Source organism: Theropithecus gelada, chromosome 4, assembly GCF_003255815.1.
Source record: "Theropithecus gelada isolate Dixy chromosome 4, Tgel_1.0, whole genome shotgun sequence".
Classification (NCBI taxonomy): domain Eukaryota; kingdom Metazoa; phylum Chordata; class Mammalia; order Primates; family Cercopithecidae; genus Theropithecus; species Theropithecus gelada.
The window spans coordinates 32999324-33017771 of record NC_037671.1 but is presented as its reverse complement, the minus strand read 5'-3'; the positions used below and the strand labels follow the sequence as shown (position 1 = coordinate 33017771).

The window sequence follows — 18448 nt, the reverse complement described above, 5'->3', positions numbered from 1 at the left end:
TTACTGAGAGTTTAAAAATATGGAATGCTTCATGAATTTGTATGTCACCCTTGTGCAGGGGCCATGCTGATCTGCTCTGTATCTTTCCAATGTTAATATATGTGCTGCCAAAGCGAGTACTGACCACAAGTTCTTAGAAGTGGAGATAAGTGAAGAACTGTGGGTGAGATGGAGTGTTGAATTTCATCTGCAATAATTTCTGCATCTAACAAAATGTGATTATCTCTGCCTTTTATTCTTTAATTAAGTGAAAAAAAGCATTACAGATTTAAAGTGTAAGTATTCTTGTATCCTGGGGATGAGTAAACTGGGCAGGATATTTAATTTATTTATAGCTCATTGGTGGACACAGCTAGTACTGTTTTTCTCAGTATTTTTACCTCTAATTGCTTTGAAGTGATTGTCCTATCATGCTTTTCTCTTATGTATTCTCTAGCTGACTTTAGAATCAATGTTATTTATACATAAACAATAATGAGTTTACTGGCTTTCTCTATGTTTCCTCATTCTCTTGAATATTATGTATAAATTCAGTAGCCTTCTTCAAAGTTTTGGTAGAAGTTATCTGTAAAACAGTCTGGATATTAGTGCAGGGAAACAAAGTTTTACAACCGTTTTAACTTCTTTACTTGTAAAAAGTTCTCCCCATTGACATAATCTTGTTCATAGTCTCAAAATTATTTAAACCTCTACTATATTTTTAGTGGCATGTTTATCTATCATAATGTTATTTTATTCTTAATTGCCATTGCCTGTTTTATTTCTCCATCCAAATAAAAACAGCTGCTTTTGGTGGGCTGGGCCCTCAGCAGTGGCAGCTGCCAGGTCAGCCCTGGTGAGTGGCGACTCAATTGCTGTGCCCATGCAGTGTCCATCGCAACCACCACGGCCACTTTGTGCAGGGACTCCATGAGCAAGCCCTGTGCGGCTGAGTGGCATTGTCTGTCAAGCCATCTCACTCACCTGATTACAGGGAGCCCCAACCCCTTAAAGACCCTCTGGTAGGCATCCACACACAACCACTATCGTCACACACTCGGCCTATAGCAAGAGGTCTATGCATACCTCTCTCCTCTACCTTCCAATTTTCCAACCCTATTTTCCCCAAGTTCGTGACTGGCCAACCAAGGCATGAGCCACTGCCCATGACTCATTCATTCATGCACTACTGGGCATCATTTCACACCCCCCACCTCCCATGGGCTTGTTAGGGTTTGATTCCTAGTTCGTGGCTTGAGAGCCATTTCCAAAGCTGTTCTGGTGTCAGCTCCCAAGCCTACTGCTGTTGTTGTAGATTTTCCTCTTTATATGTATTTATTTCCTGGAATTAAAAACAATTGCACTAATTTTTTCAATTCAGCATTTCCAAGGATATGCAGTAGGAGTGATTCTTCTTAGTGTGCATAGAATTGGTTCAAAACACCAGCAATGTATATTTGAGGGAAGGACAGCATGCATGGAGAAAGGAGGACAACCCACAAGTGGGCAGTGTAGTTTCACAAAGTGAACACTTGGGTAAACAACACCCACATCAAAGTACACCAGTCACAGCCTGCCGGAAACACTTTTGGGTCCTACTCAGTCATAAACCACCCTCCCCACCCTAGAGTAGCCACTCTTGATTTCTAACACAGATGAGCTCTGCCAGTTCCAGTTGAACGGCATTATACAGTCACCATCATGCCCCTGGGTGTCATCATCTCGCTGTGTGTGGTCGTAGCCTATTCACTCCCATGGCTGTCCAATGCTCCACTTTATAAATAGCTCATATTTCTTGTCCCTTCACTTTGATAGACAATTGTGTTGTATCCAGAATTTACAAGTCGTGCTACTATGAATAATATTTTCATAAATTTTGGCACACACATACAAGCATTTCTACTGGTTGACAACTAAGAGTGCTTTTGTTGGGTCATAGGTGAGTAGATGCTTGGCTAAGTCTCTGGTTAACAAATTTCTAGTAGTAAAGTAACAGTAGAGGAGCGTAAATCTCTTACTTAGAAATTATTCTGATAATAAATAAGGAAGGAATGAGAGACCGAGACTCTAATGACTCTTTTGCAAACCATCATGAGTTAACGGATTTAACCATTGAACAGCAATGGCAATTAACAACACAATAAAACAAAAAACTAATGTCAGGTTCTTCCTCTTGATGGAAGAACACAATACAGCACCATCAAACAAGTACAAGTGACAAAGAAACCAAGCCTGAATATAAGCTAACCTCCATAGCCAATTACCAATTTAGAGGCAATACAGATAATAAAAACACAAACACTGGCTTGGGGAGCAATCAGCAAAATGCACACTATGGGAAGCTCTACCACACAATATAAATTTCAAGAAAGAATCTATAGAATAAAGAGAATAAAAGCATATTTCTAGAGGTAAAACTAAATTATAATTTTGGATGATAAAAATATAAAATAGAACAAAGAAGTGATGATGTGAAAGTCAGGATGTATTTTTAATTGGGGGAGGAAAGAGTTTACTGCTGAGCTGGGGCAAATGATGGGGCTTCTGGTTTGCTCCACAAACGTCTATCCCTGGTGGTTAATGGGTGTTCACTTTTTATTCAAGGACACAAATTTTAGACCGTTTCTTTTTCCTTTTGGAGTCCTACATTTTATTTTATGACACAAAGGTTAAGGAAAAAATAATTTATAGAGTATGGTTACTGTTTTGCACAAAGCCCCCTCCCCATCTTCCCTCTGAGCACCCAGAACAACCAGCAGACCCAGGACCCCCAGCAGGGGTGACCTCACTTCTAGGTGTGCGTGCAGCTCACATCAGCAGAGGCAATATGCAGGTCTACTCCTTTACTCTTGGAAAAACCTGATAGGACACAGCTGAGGGGAAGCCTTCCCTGCCGTCTTCAGGCTCTTGGCCATCAGTGTAGAGGGAGCGGCTCCTCACCTCTCCCACAGGCGCCTTCACAGCCACAGCCTCCTCTCTGCATGGGGAGTTCATGGCCCTTCCCCTGAACACGGTGACATGGATCTCGCCAAAGGTGGAGATGACACCATTCCTCCTCCCACAGTCTTTTCCTATAGAGCAACTGGAGTACGTTCCACCCACACACAGGACAGGGAGCTGACAACCAAGGAGTGGAGGAGCAATACTCCAGCTTTCTCTACTTGTAATAAGTTCTCTCCATTGGCATAATCTTGTTCATAGTCTCAAAATTATTTAAACCTCTACTATATCTTTAATGGCATATTTATCTATCATAATGTTATTTTATTCTTAATTACCATTCCCTGTTTTATTTCTCCGTCCAAAATAAAACAGCTGCTTTTGGTTGGCTGGGCCCTCAGCAGTGGCAGCTGCCAGGTCAGCCTTGGTGAGTGGCGACTCAATTGCTGTGCCCATGCAGTGTCCATCGCAGGCCCCACGGCCACTTTGTGCAGGGACTCCATGAGCAAGCCCTGTGCCCTTCTTTTGCTTTACAAGAAACTTGACTCAGGCTGGTGTCCAGTGAAGAAATCCCAGGTGCATGGAAAGGAGAGGAGGACCTCAGGGCTGTGAGTGATCTGCAAAAGGAAGCGCATAGACCACCAGGTGGCGCCGCTGCGCTGCCACTGCTCCCAGGAGGTGAACGCTCAGGACGAGCTTTGAGGTGGAGACAGGGATGTCATTGCTCACCCTCCAGGTTCAAAGTAAAAACCTTCCAGCCAATCTTGGCCGCGCATTCTGGTGTAGCGAGCGGACCCGGAGGTGCTCACCGCTGCTGTCATGGTTCGTTTACTAAACTGCATCGTCGCTGTGTCCCAGGACATGGGCATTGGCAAGAACGGGGACCTGCCCTGGCCGCCGCTCAGGAAAGAATTTAGGTATTTCCAGAGAATGACACAGACTCTTCAGGAGAAGGTAAACAGAATCTGGTGTTACGTGTAGGAAGATCCGGTTCTCCATTCCTGAGAAGAATCGATCTTTAAAGGATAGAATTAATTTAATTCTCAGCAGAGAACTCAAGGAACCTCCACAAGCAGCTCATTCTCTTGCCAGAAGTCTGGATGATATCTTAAAACTTACTGAACAACCAGAATTAGCAAATAAAGTAGAGATGATTTGGATAGTTAGTGGCAGTTCTGTTTATAAGGAATCCATGAATCACCCAGGCCATCTTCAACTATTTGTGACAAGGATCATGTGGGACTTTGAAAGTGACACGTTTTTTTCCAGAAATTGATTTGGAAAAACATAAACTTCTGCCAGAATACCCAGGTGTTTTCTCTGACGTCCAGGAGGAGAAAGACATGAAGTTCAAATTTGAAGTATATGAGAAGAATGATTAATATGAAGGTGTTTTCTGGTTTATTTTAAGTTGTTCTTCCTCCCTCGGGAAAAAAAATTATATATTTTTACATGAGAAGAAAAAGACTTTTGTTGACTTTGGATCTATGAATAATTATTTCTAAGCAACGTGTTTTTATTCTGCACTAGTCTTGAATATATCAGATACCATTTATGAAACATTCTTGCTATAACTAAGTGCCTCTCCAAGACCCCAACTGAGTCCCCGCACCTGCTACAGTGGGCTGCCATTCCACACCCATCGCACATGGGACTCTGGCCAGTCCTTGACATTGTCGGGCTTTTCAAATGTTGGTAGTATTTATTAAAGATGAAGATGCACATACCCTCCAACTGAGCAGTTTCACTAGTGGGAAATACCAAAATCTTCCTACGTGTATATCTAGAGGTTTGTAGACATATGTTGCAGCCTTGTTTGTAACAGTGAAAAACTGAAAACAACCTGGAATTCCAGTGATGGGAAAATGAATATATTTCTGTCTTAGACTGGGGAAGCCAAAGCAGATTCTAAGACTGAAATTTCAGTGAAAACAGTTTATTTGCTAGGTCTTACCAGAAAGCATCAATTGAGATATGGAGAAATGGAATTGAGAAGGTAAGAAAAGCAGTTTAAAGTCGGTGAGCAGGTTCTCATGGGTAACAAGCTCCATACTGCTGAGATACAGGGAAACGGAGGGGAGAAAGCTGGAGTATTGATCCTCCACTCCTTGGTTGTCAGCTCCCTGTCCTGTGTGTGGGTGGAACGTACTCCAGCTGCTCTATAGCAAGTCCCAGGTGTGTGCAGTAAGAAGCTGCTGGCATGCATGGGAACCGTGAATGGCAAATACTTAAAGCAATTCCATGTTTAAGTATATAACCTCTTCGTATCTTTTTTTTTTTTTTTTGGCAGAGTTTTGTTCTTGTTACCCAGATGGAGTGCAATGGCATGACCTCAGCTCACTGCAACGTCCGACTTCCCTGGTTCAAGTGATTCTCCTGCCTCAGGCTCCCAAGTAGATGGGACTACAGGTGTGCACCACGACACCAGCTAATTTTGTGTTTTTGGTGCAGATGAGGTTTCACCATGTTGGTCAGGCTGGTCTCGAACTCCTGACCTCAAGTGATACGCCCGCCTCAGCTTCCCAAAGTGCTGGGATTACAGGCATGAGCCACCGCACCTGGCAGATCTTTATTATTTTTATGTAGTAAAAAGTATAAAGCCATACATGGTTTATTTGAAATATTTTATGGTTTAAAAAAATACAGAAGCAGGAAATCCAAATCTAAGTTCAAGTGAGGGATTGTGGTAGTTTGAACCAGAAGGTTGCATGTAATAAGAAACTGTGATTTAAGATATATTTTAAAATTGGAAGTAGCAGGATATTCTGATGGAGTTTGACTTTGGTTTGGCACCCACTGAGTTTGAGATGCCTTTGAGAAATGAAGGAAGAAGAGAGAGAATACAAGAAAAACTGGCCGGGCACAGTGGCTCATGCCTGTAACACATTGGCTCAGCATTTTGGGAGGCCTAGACAGACAGATCCCTTGAGACCAGCTTGGGCAACATGGTGAAGCCCCATCTCTCCAAAAAATACAAAAGTTAGCTGGGCCCTGTGGCGCCCACCTGTAGTCCCATCTGCTCAGGGGCTGAGGTGGATGAACTGAGCCCGCGCGGTCACGGCTGCAGGGAGTTGTGATGGCGCCACTGCACTCCAGCCTGGGTGACAGAAGAGACCCTGTCTCAAAAAGAAAGCTGAAAGCAATGGAAGCATGACTTCAGAATTCTAGAAAGAAAGTGATTTTCAACGGATAAATCTATATTCAGCCAAATAATCAAGGGTGAAGGTAAAATAATACATTTTTAGGCCAGCAAAGACTCAGGGGTTACCTCCATGGACCCTTTCTTGGAAAGCTATTGGAGAAAATACTCCCGCAAAATGAAGGAGGAGACAAACCAGAGAATGACATGGATCCAGCAAATAGGATCCAACACAGGAAATATTCCAGCTAAGGAGCTGGCTTAAAAAACAAACAAACAAACAAAAGTAGAAATATTAATAGGTTAGCTGGGTGGAATGGCTCATGCCTGCAGTCCCAGCTACTCAGGAGGCTAAAAGCAAGAGGTTGGCTTGAGTCCAACATTTCCAGACCAACCTGACCACCATAGTGAGATTCCCTTCTCTTAAAAATAGTAATAGGTTATTGCCAGATTTGGGGCATTTGGAAAGAAATTCATTGAAGATAAAGCAAAAGTGAAAAAAACAAGAGGGAAGGCTGGTTAGGCAATCATTAATTCTAGGGCAGAAGGAAGTACAGGATAGGAAGTAAGAGCACAATACTCTGTTCTTCTCAACCATGAGCAATATGTACATAGTCATAATGATGTGGTGACTGCTTAGCCCCTAACTCTGGTAACTACTTTGGGACAATATGGGAGGAAAAGTGAAGATAGTGATGGTGTAAGAGCTAAATCCTCATCTGTCATTCAAGAAATCACTTAAAATGTGTAAAATAATCAAGAAATGACTAAGGAGTTATGTGAGGAGAAAAACAGAAGACATTGCTAAAAGAGTTGAAAGTCATTGCTCTGGAGGGTTGGGAGGGATGGGGCAGGGAAATGTTAGGATGCATTATAAACTGAAGAGGCTTTTAAAAATTACATGTATTAATATATGCACCCATTTGAAAAACTGAAAAAATAATAATTTGGAAAAACCCATGAAGGCAACTACCAGAAGGAAAAACTGAGAGAATAAAAAGTGCTTGTCTCTGGAAAGAACAAATGGCAGGACTGTTGCTTTCATTGTAAAACTTTTAGAGCCATTTGATTTTACTTAACCATTTTCATCTATTTCTTTAATAAAACAACTCTATCATAACAAAAAGTTACATTCATTCACAGAAAACAAACAAACAAAAACCCTTCCTGCCCAGCCCATCTCATTCTCCAGGAATCCTCAGCGCTAATGAGGACTGTCTCCTTCTCGCCTCCCTGGACTGGGCTTTTTACCCCTGGAAAGTGGATGTGATTTCTAGTTTCTGCATGTCCTGGTTTATTGTGCTGCCAGTAAAATAAAATCAAAATACACACTGAATAAATAATAAATCAAATAACCCATAGTGAGCAAAGGTTTACAATGTATTTTTTGGAGTCAAGATCTCATTCTGTGGCCTGAACTGGAGACCAGTGGTGCGATCATAGCTCACTGCAGCCTTGAACCCATAAGCTCAAGGGATCTTCCCATCTCAGCCTTCCCAATACCTGTGAATACAAGCGCCGACCACCAGGCCCAGCTAAGTTTACTTATTTTTATATCTTTTAGAGATGAGCGTGTCACAATGTTGTCCAAGCTGGTCTCCATCTTCTGATCTCAGGCAATCCTCTTGCCTTAGCATCCTGAACTGCTGGGATTACAGGGGTGAGCTGTCATGCCTGGCTTGTAATTGACTAACACCATCAAGGTTTCCTTCTCCAAGTGTGGACACAGCAGCAGACGCCCCTTGTCTCTTGGGTCAGGACACTGGGTAGAGTGGAATAGCAGGACAACAAAGTCACTGCAGAAAGTGCCTATGCGGAAGAGTTCCAGCAGGAAGGGCTGACTGACCCAGGGCCACCGTATTTAGGGATAACTCCTCTTTCTGGGCGGGACTGTTCTGTGATTACTTTTGTATTCACAATAGTTCTGAAGTCGTAGGATGATGAGACTCAAGACTGGCTGGGATTTGTTTTCAAAAAACCACCTCCAAGATTTGTTGATCTTTTGAATGGTTTATAGTGTTGCAATTTCCTTCAGAACTTAACTCATTCTTAACATTTCACAGTCTACTTTCAGTTATTAATGTACTAGTACCCATAAATATAGAAATATTGCAATCATTTATCCTCTGCAAAATGTCCATCTTTTATGGTATAGATATTATATGGAATATATCTACATAGGTTGTAAGTCCCACGATAAAAAACTTTTTCTTATCTTTAAACAGTTCTATGCATGTAAAGTAAGAATAAATGAGGTGAGCAAGATAGCCTTTTGCTCAGTATTTACCATTTTTGATCATCTTCATCTTTTCTGATCATCTCATTTTCCACCTGGTGTCATTTGTCTCTAGTCTGAAGAATTTTCTTTACCAGTTGTTATTGTACAGATCTGCTGGCGAGAAATTCTCTTAATTTTCTTTTACCTGAAATATCTCCTTATTTGCCTATCCTTGAAGGACATCTATGCTGGATATAGAATTCTTAGTTAACCTTTTTGTCCTCCAGCACTTTAAAGATGTTATTCTACTCTCTTTTGTTTCTATGGTTTCTAATAAGAAGACATGAGTCAGGACAAGAGGAACAGAGAAATCAGAACTGGGAAAATAACATGGGAGACCTAAAACTTGTCATATCAATAATGACAAAAAACTATATGAATCAACTCTTTAATGAAGGGCAGAGATTGTGTGACTGGGTTTAAAAAAAACACGGAACCCAACCATATGCTCTTTCCAGACATGCACTATGTTTGTTTGTTTTAATTTAACTTTTATTTTTAGTTAAGGGGCACATGTGCAGGTTTGTTATATAGATAAACTTGTGTCATGGGTTTTGTTGTACAGATTATTTCTATACCCATTAGTATCCACCCAAGTATTAAGCCTTAGTAGCCATTAGCTATTTTTCCTGATCCTCTCCCTCCTCCCACCCTCCACCCTCAAGTGGGCCCCAGTGTGTGTTGTTCCCCTCTACGTGCCCATGTATTCTCATCATTTAGGTCCCACTTATAAGTGAGAACATGTGATATATAGTTTTCTGTTCCTGCGTTAGTTTGCTAAGAATAATGGCCTCCAAGTCCATCCACGTTCCTGCAAAGGACATAATCTCATTCTTTTTATGGCTGTGTAGTATTCAACAGTGTATATGTGCCACATTTTCTTTATCCAGTCTACCATTGATGGTCATTTAGGTTGACTCCAAGTCTTTGCTATTGTGAATAGTGGTTCAATAAACATATGTGTACATGTAAGACGTGCACTTTCTTTTTTTATTTAACTTATTTTACTTTAAGTTCCAGGATACATGTGCAGAACGTGCAGGGTTGTTACATACGTGTAGTCTGCCGTGGTGGTTTGCTGTACCCATTCACCCGTCCTCTAAGTTCCCTCCACTTGCCCCCAACTCCCCAACAGGCCTTGGTGTGTGTTGTTCCTCTCACTGTGTCCATGTGTTCTCATTGTTCGACTCCCACTTAGGAGTGAGAACATGCAGTGTTAGGTTTTCTCTTCCCATGTTAGTTTGCTGAGCATGATGACTTCCAGCTTCATCCATGTTTCTGCAAAAGACATAAACTCATTCCTTTTTATGGCTGTGTAGTATTCCATGGTGTATATCTACCACATTTTCTTTACCCAGACTATCAGTGATGGGCATGTGGGTTGGTTCCATGTCTTTGCTATTGAATATAGTGCTTCAATAAACATACATGTACATGTGTCTTTATAGTAGAATGATTCATATTCCTTTGGGTGTATACTCAGTAATGGGGTTGCTGGGTCAAATAGTATTTCTGGTTCTAGATCTTTGAGGAATGGTCACACCATCCTCCACAATGGTTGAACTATTTTACATTCCCACCAACAGTGGAAAAGTATTTCTTTTTCTCCACAGTCTCACCAGCATCTATTGTTTCTTCACTTTTTAATAATTGCCATTCTGACTGGCAGGAGATAGTACATCATTGTTGTTTTGATTAGCTTTTCTCTAATGATCATTGATATAGAGCTTTTTTTCATATGTTTCTTCTTCTGAGAAGTGTCTATTCATATCCTTTGCCAATTTTTGAGGGGGTGTTTTTTTTTCTTGTAAATTTGTTTAAGTTCCTTGTAAACAAATATGTGAGCTCTCATCATTCTTGTTTAAACACCTAACAGGCATCCTAACCAGTGCAACATGGCAAGAAAATGAAATGAGACCAATAGAAGGACCGGGCATGGTGGCTCATGCCTGTAATCCCTGCATTTTGGGAGGCTGAGGTGGGAGGATCACTTGAGTTCAGGAGTTGGAGACCAGCCTGATAGTGAGACCTCATGTCTACTAAATAAAAATAATTTTAAAAGAAAAAAGATCAACAGATAGGAAAGGAAGAAACAAAAGTCTTTCTTTGTCACCAACTTCATTGCATATGTAGAAAACACTAGGAGATTCTGAAAAAGTCTCTGGAATTAATCATTAAATTTGCAAAATAGTTCATAAAATATATNCAATGATCATTAGAGAAAAGCAAATCAAAACCCCAATGATGTACTATCTCCTGCCAGTCAGAATGGCAATGATTAAAAAGTGAAGAAACAATAGATGCTGGCGAGACTGTGGAGAAATAGGAATGCTTTTCCACTGTTGGTGGGAATGTAAAATAGTTCAACCATTGTGGAGGATGGTGTGACCATTCCTCAAAGATCTACAACCAGAAATACTATTTGACCCAGCAACCCCATTACTGGGTATACATCCAAAGGAATATGAATCATTCTACTATAAAGACACATGTACATGTATGTTTATTGAAGCACTACTTTCAATAGCAAAGACATGGAACCAACCCACATGCCCATCAATGATAGTCTGGGTAAAGAAAATGTGGTAGATATACACCATGGAATACTACACAGCCATAAGAAGGAATGAGTTTATGTCCTTTGCAGAAACATGGATGAAGCTGGAAGTCATCATGCTCAGCAAACTAACATGGGAACAGAAAACCTAACAGCGCATGTTCTCACTCCTAAGTGGGAGTTGAACAATGAGAACACATGGACACAGTGAGAGGAACAACACACACCAAGGCCTATTGGGGAGTCAGGGGTGAGGGGAGGGAACTTAGAGGATGGGTGAATGGGTGCAGCAAACCACCATGGCAGACTACATGTATGTAACAAACCTGCATGTTCTGCACATGTATCCTGGAACTTAAAGTAAAATAAGTTAAATAAAAAAAGAACGTGCACGTCTTACATGTACACATATGTTTATTGAACCACTATTCACAATAGCAAAGACTTGGAGTCAACCTAAATTACCATCAATGGTAGACTGGATAAAGAAAATGTGGCACATATACACCGTTGAACACTACACAGCCATAAAAAGAATGAGATTATGTCCTTTGCAGGAACGTGGATGGAGTTGGAGGCCATTATTCTTAGCAAACTAACGCAGGAACAGAAAACTATATATCACATGTTCTCAATTATAAGTGGGAGCTAAATGATGAGAATACATGGGCACCTAGAGGGGAACAACACACATTGGGGTCCACTTGAGGGTGGAAGGTGGGAGGAGGGAGAGGATCAGGAAAAATAGCTAATGGCTACTAAGGCTTAATACTTGGGTGGGTACTAATGGGTATAGAAATAATCTGTACAACAAACGCCATGACACAAGTTTACCTATATAACAAACCTGCACATATGCCCCTTAGCTAAAAATAAAAGGTAAATTAAAACAAACAAACATAGTGCATGTCTGGAAAGAGCATATGGTTGGGTTCCGTGTTTTTTTTAAACCCAGTCACACAATCTCTGCCCTTCATTAAAAAGTTGATTCATATAGGTTTTTGTCATTATTGATATGACAAGTTTTAGGTCTCCCATGTTATTTTCCCAGTTCTGGTTTCTCTGTTCTTCTTGTCCTGACCCATGTCTTCTTATTAGAAACCATAGAAACAAAAGAGATTAGAATAACATCTTTAAAGTGCTGGTGTGTTTTGTGGCCGGGCGCGGTGGCTCAAGCCTGTAATCCCAGCACTTTGGGAGGCCGAGACGGGCGGATCACGAGGTCAGGAGATTGAGACCATCCTGGCTAACACGGTGAAACCCCGTCTCTACTAAAAATACAAAAAACTAGCCGGGCGACGTGGCGGGCGCCTGTAGTCCCAGCTACTCGGGAGGCTGAGGCAGGAGAATGGCGTAAACCCGGGAGGCGGAGCTTGCAGTGAGCTGAGATCCGGCCACTGCACTCCAGCCTGGGTGACAGAGCGAGACTCCGTCTCAAAAAAAAAAATAATAAAATAAAGTGCTGGAGGACAAAAAGGTTAACTAAGAATTCTATATCCAGCATAGATGTCCTTCAAGGATAGGCAAATAAGGAGATATTTCAGGTAAAAGAAAATTAAGAGAATTTCTCACCAGCAGATCTGTACAGTAACAACTGGTAAAGAAAATTCTTCAGACTAGAGACAAATGATACCAGGTGGAAAATGAGATTATCAGAAAAGATGAAGATGATCAAAAATGGTTAATACTGAGCTAAGTGCAAAAGGCTATCTTGCTCCCCTCATTTATTCTTACTTTACATGCATAGAACTGTTTAAAGATAAGAAAAAGTTTTTTATCGTGGGACTTACAACCTATATAGATATATTCCATATAATATCTATACCATAAAAGATGGACATTTTATAGAGGATAAATGGTTGCAATATTTCTTTATTTATGGGTGCTAGTACATTATTAACTGAAAGTAGACTGTGAAATGTTAAGAATGAGTTAAGTTCTGAAGGAAATTGCAACACTAAAAACCATTCAGAAAATCAACAAATCTTGGAGATGGTTTTTCGAAAACAAATCCCAGTCAGTCTTGAGTCTCATCATCCTACGATTTCAGAACTATTGTGAATACACAAGTAATCAAAGAACAGTCCTGCCCAGAAAGAGGAGTTATCCCTAAATATGGTGGCCCTGAGACAGCTGGCCCTCCCTGCTGGACCTCTTCCATGGGGCGCTTTCTGCAGGGACTTTGTTGCCTTGCTATTCCACTCTACCCAGTGTCCTGACCCAAGAGACAAGGGGTGTCTGCTGCTATGTCCACACTTGGAGAAGGAAATCTTGATGGTGTCAGTATATTACCAGCCAGGCATGACAGCTCACACCTGTAATCCCAGCAATTCAGGATGCTAAGGCAAGAGGATTGCTTGAGATCAGAAGTTGGAGACCAGCTTGGACAACATTGTGACACGCTCATCTCTAAAAATATAAAAATAAGTAAACTTAGCTGGGCCTGGTGGTGGACACTTGTATTCGCAGGTATTGGGAAGGCTGAGATGGGAAGATCCCTTGAGCTTATGGGTTCAAGGCTGCAGTGAGCTATGATTGCATCACTGGTCTCCAGCCCAGGCCACAGAGTGAGATCTTGACTCCAAAAAATACATTGTAAACCTTTGCTCACTATGGGTTATTTTATTTATTATTTATTCAACATGTCTTTTTGATTTTATTTTACTGGCAGCACAATAAACCAGGACATGCAGAAACTGGAAATCACATCCACTTTCCAGTGGTAAAAAGCCCAGTCCAGGGAGGTGAGAAAGGGACAGTCCTCATTAGCGCTGAGGATTCAGGGCGAATGAGATGGGCTGGGCACGAAGTTTTTTTGTTTGTTTGTTTGTTTTCTATGAATGAATGTAACTTTTTATTATGATAGAGTTGTTTTATTAAAGAAATAGATGAAAATGGTTAAGTAAAATCAAATGGCTCTAAAAGTCTTACAATGAAAGCAACAGTCCTGCCATTTGTTCTTTCCAGAGACAAGCACTTTTCATTCTCTCAGTTTTTCCTTCTGGTAGTTGCCTTCATGGGTTTTTCCAAATTATTATTTTTTCAGTTTTTCAAGTGGGTGCATATATTAATATATGTAATTTTAAAAAGCCTCTTCAGTTTATAATGCATCCTAACCGTTCCCTGCCCCATCCCTCCTAATCCTCCAGAGCAATGACTTTCAACTCTTTTAGCAATGTCTTCTGTTCTTCTCCTCACATAACTACTTAGTCATTTCTTGATTATTTTACACATTTGAAGTGATTTCTTGAATGACAGATGAGGATTTAGCTCTTACACCATCACTATCTTCACTTTTCCTCCCATATTGTCCCAATGTAGTTACCAGAGTTAGGGGCTAAGCAGTCACTGCATCATTATGACTAAGTACATATTGCTCATTGTTGAGAAGAACAGAGTACTGTGCTCTTACTTCCTCTCCTGTACTTCCTTCTGTCCTAGAATTAATGATTGCCTAACACCCTTCCCCCTTGCTTTTTTATTTTTGCTTTATCTTCAATGAACTTCTTTCCAAATGCTCCAAATCTGGCAATAACCTATTATTATTTTTAAGAGAAGGCCACTATGGTGGCCAGGCTGGTCTGGAAATGTTGGACTCAAGCCACCCTCTTGCTTTTAGCCTCCTGAGTAGCTGGGACTGCAGGCATGAGCCATTCCACCCAGCTAACCTATTATATTTCTACTGTTTTTGTTTGTTTGTTTTTTAAGCCAGCTCCATAGCTGGAATATGTCCTGTGTTGGATCCTATTTGCTGGAACCATTTCATTCTCTGGTTTGTCTACTCCCTCATTTTGCTGGAGTATTTTCTCCAATAGTTTCCCAAGAAAGGGTTCATGGAGGTAACCCTTGAGTCTTTGCTTGCCTAAAAATGTATTATTTTACCTTCACCCTTGATTATTTGGCTGAGTATAGATTTATCCGTTGAAAATCACTTTCTTTCTAGAATTCTGAAGGCATGCTTCCATTGTTTCCAGCTTCTTTTTCGAGGCAGGGTCTCTTCTGTCACCCAGGCTGGAGTGCAGTGGCGCCATCACAACTCCCTGCAGCCGTGACCGCGCGGGCTCAGTTCATCCACCTCAGCCCCTGAGCAGATGGGACTACAGGTGGGCGCCACAATGCCCAGCCAACTTTTGTAGTTTTTGTAGAGATGGGACCTCACCATGTTGCCCAAGCTGGTCTCAAGGGATCTGTCTGTCTCTGCCTCCCAAAATGCTGAGCCAATGTGTTACAGGCATGAGCCACTGTGCCTGGCCAGTTTTTCTTTTATTCTCTCTCTTCTTCCTTCATTTCTCAAAGGCATCTCAAACTCAGTGGGCCCCAAACCAAAGTCAAACTCCATCAGAATATCCTGCTACTTCCAACTTTAAAATATATGTTAAATCACACTTTCTTACTACATGCAACCTTCTGGTTCAAACTACCACGATCCCTCACTTGAACTTAGAATTGGTTTTCCTGCTCCTTATTTTTTTTAAAATCATAAAATATTTCAAATAAACCATGTGTGGCTTTATACTTTTTACTACATAAAAAGAATAAAGATCTGCCAGGTGCGGTGGCTCAGGCCTGTAATCCCAGCACTTTGGGATGCCGAGGCGGGCGTATCACTTGAGGTCAGGAGTTTGAGACCAGCCTGACCAACATGGTGAAACCTCGTCTCCACCAAAAACACAAAATTAGCTGAGTGTCGTGGTGCGCACCTGTAGTCCCAGCTACTTGGGAGCCTGAGGCAGGAGAATCGCTTGAACCCGGGAAGTAGGAGTTTGCAGTGAGCTGAGGTTGCGCCATTGCACTCCATCTGGGTAATAAGAGTGAAACTCTATCAAAACAAAAAAAAAGATATGAAGAGGTTATATACTTAAACATGGAATTGCTTTAAGTGTTTGCCATTCACAGTTCCCATGCATGCCAGCAGCTTCTTACTGCAAACACCTGGGACTTGCTATAGAGCAGCTGAAGTACATTCCACCCACACACAGGACAGGGAGCTGACAACCAAGGAGTGGAGGATCAATACTCCAGCTTTCTCCCCTCCGTTTCCCTGTATCTCAGCAGTATGGAGCTTGTTACCGATGAGAACCTGCTCACTGACTTTAAATTGCTTTTCTTACCTTCTCAGTTCCATTTCTCCATAGCTCAATTGATGCTTTCTGGTAAGACCTAGAAAATAAACTGTTTTCACTGAAATTTCAGTCTTGGAATCTGCTTTGGCTTCCCCAATCTAAGACAGAAATATATTCATTTTCCCATCACTGGAATTCCAGGTTGTTTTCAATTTTTCACTGTTACAAACAAGGCTGCAACATTTGTCTACAAACCTCTAGATACACACGTAGGAAGCTTTCGGTATTTCCTACTAGTGAAACTGCTCAGTTGGAGGGTATGTGCATCTTCATCTTTAATAAATACTACCAACATTTGAAAAGCCCGACAATGTCAAGGACTGGCCAGAGTGCCATGTGCGATGGGTGTGAAATGGCAGCTCACTGTAGCAGGTGCGAGGACTCAGTTGGGGTCTTGGAGAGGCACTTAGTTATAGCAAGAAGGTTGCATAAATGGTATCTGATATATTCAAGATTAGTATGGAATACAAACACGTTGCTTAGAAATAATTATTCATAGATCTAAAGTCAACAAGTCTTTTTCTTCTCATGTAAAAATATATAATTTTTTTTCCAGAGGGAGGGGAACAACTTAAAATAAACCAGAAAATACCTTCATATTAATCATTCTTCTCATATACTTCAAATTTGAACTTAATGTGTTTCTCCTCCTGGACATCAGAGAGAACACCTGGGTATTCTGGCAGAAGTTTATGTTTCTCCAAATCAATTTCTGGAAAAAAAAAGTGTCATTTTCAACGTCCCGCATGATCCTTGTCACAAATAGTTTAAGATGGTTTGGGTGATTCACGGCTTCCTTATAAACAAAACTGCTACCAACTATCCAAATCATCTCTACTTTATTTGCTAATTCTGGTTGTTCAGTAAGTTTTAAGATATCATCCAGACTTCTGGCAAGAGAATGAGCTCCTTGTGGAGGTCTCTTGGGTTCTCTGCTGAGAACTAAATTAATTCTATCCTTTAAAGATCGATTCTTCTCAGGAACGGAGAACCGGATCTTCCTACACATACCACCAGATTCTGTTTACCTTCTAGTGAAGAGTTTGTGTCATTCTCTGGAAATACCTAAATTCATTCCTGAGTGGCGACCAGGGAGGTGCCCGTTCTTGCCAATGCCCATGTTCTGGGGCACAGCGACGATGCAGTTTAGCAAATGAACCATGACAGCAGCGGTGAGCACTTCCGAGCCCGCTCGCTACACCAGAACGCGCAGCCAAGATTGGCCTGAAGATTTTTACTTTGAACCTGGAGGATGAGCAATGACATCTCTCCACCTCAAAGCTCCTCCTGAGCATTCACTTCCTGGGAGCAGGAGCAGCGCAGCGCAGCAGCGCCACCTGGTGGTCCATGTGCTTCCTTTTGCAGCTCACTCACGGCTCTGAGGTCCTCCTCTTCTTTCCATGCACCTGGGATTTCTTCACTGGACACCAGCCTGTGTCAAGTTTCCTGTAAAGCAAAAGAAGCGCACAGGGCTTGCTCATGGAGTCCCTGCACAAAGTGGCCGTGGTGGCTGCGATGGACACTGCATGGGCAGAGCAATTGAGTCGCCACTCACCAAGGCTGACCTGGCAGCTGCCACTGCTGAGGGCCCAGCCAACAAAAAGCAGCTGATTTTTTTTGGATGAAGAAATAAAACAGGCAATGGCAATTAAGAATAAAATAACATTATGATAGATAAAAATGCCACTAAAGATATAGTAGAGGTTTAAATAATTTTGAGACTATGAACAAGATTATGTCAATGGGGAGAACTCATTACAAGTAAAGAAGTTAAAACGGTTGTAAAACTTTATTTCCCTTCTGGAATATCCAGACTGTTTTACAGATAAGTTCTACCAAAACTTTGAAGAAGGCTACTGAATTTATACATAATATTCAAGAGAACGAGGAAACATAGAGAAAGCCAGTAAACTCATTATTGCTTATGTATAAATAACACTGATTCTAAAGTCAGCTAGGGAATACATAAGAGAAAAGCATGGTAGGATAATCACTTGGAAGCAAGTAGAGGTAAAAATACTGAGAAAAACAATACTAGACTGTGTCTGCCAATGAGCTATAAATAAATTAAATATCCTGCCCAGGTTACTCATCCCCAGGATATAAGAATATTTAAACTTTAAATCTGTAATGCTTTTTATCACTTAATTAAAGAATAAAAGACCGAGATAATCACATTTTGTTAGATGTGGAAATTACTGCAGATGAAATTCAACACTCCATCTCACCCACAGTTCTTCACTTATCTCCACTTCTAAGAACTTGTGGTCAGTACTTGCTTTGGCAGCACATATATTAAAATTGGAAAGACACAGAGCAGATCAGCATGGCCCCTGCACAAGGGTGACATGCAAATTCATGAAGCATTCCATATTTTTAAACTCTCAGTAAACTAGATATTGAAGGAACATACCTCAAGATAATAAAAGTCA

At 41.2% G+C, this 18448-nt stretch overlaps 2 non-coding genes and 3 pseudogenes across 3 annotated transcripts in view; 2 read left to right on the top strand and 3 right to left on the bottom strand.

The window, feature by feature from the left end:
- Positions 1-18448, bottom strand: part of LOC112622418 — a 42915-nt pseudogene that overhangs the window by 14303 nt on the left and 10164 nt on the right. The window lies entirely within an intron of this gene.
- On the bottom strand, positions 14-120 carry LOC112623872. Its single transcript, XR_003119231.1, has one exon. It is a non-coding gene; the product is annotated as a U6 spliceosomal RNA (small nuclear RNA).
- LOC112622427 lies at positions 3739-4301 on the top strand (annotated as a pseudogene).
- LOC112622423 lies at positions 16616-17178 on the bottom strand (annotated as a pseudogene).
- On the top strand, positions 18288-18394 carry LOC112623871. Its single transcript, XR_003119230.1, has one exon. It is a non-coding gene; the product is annotated as a U6 spliceosomal RNA (small nuclear RNA).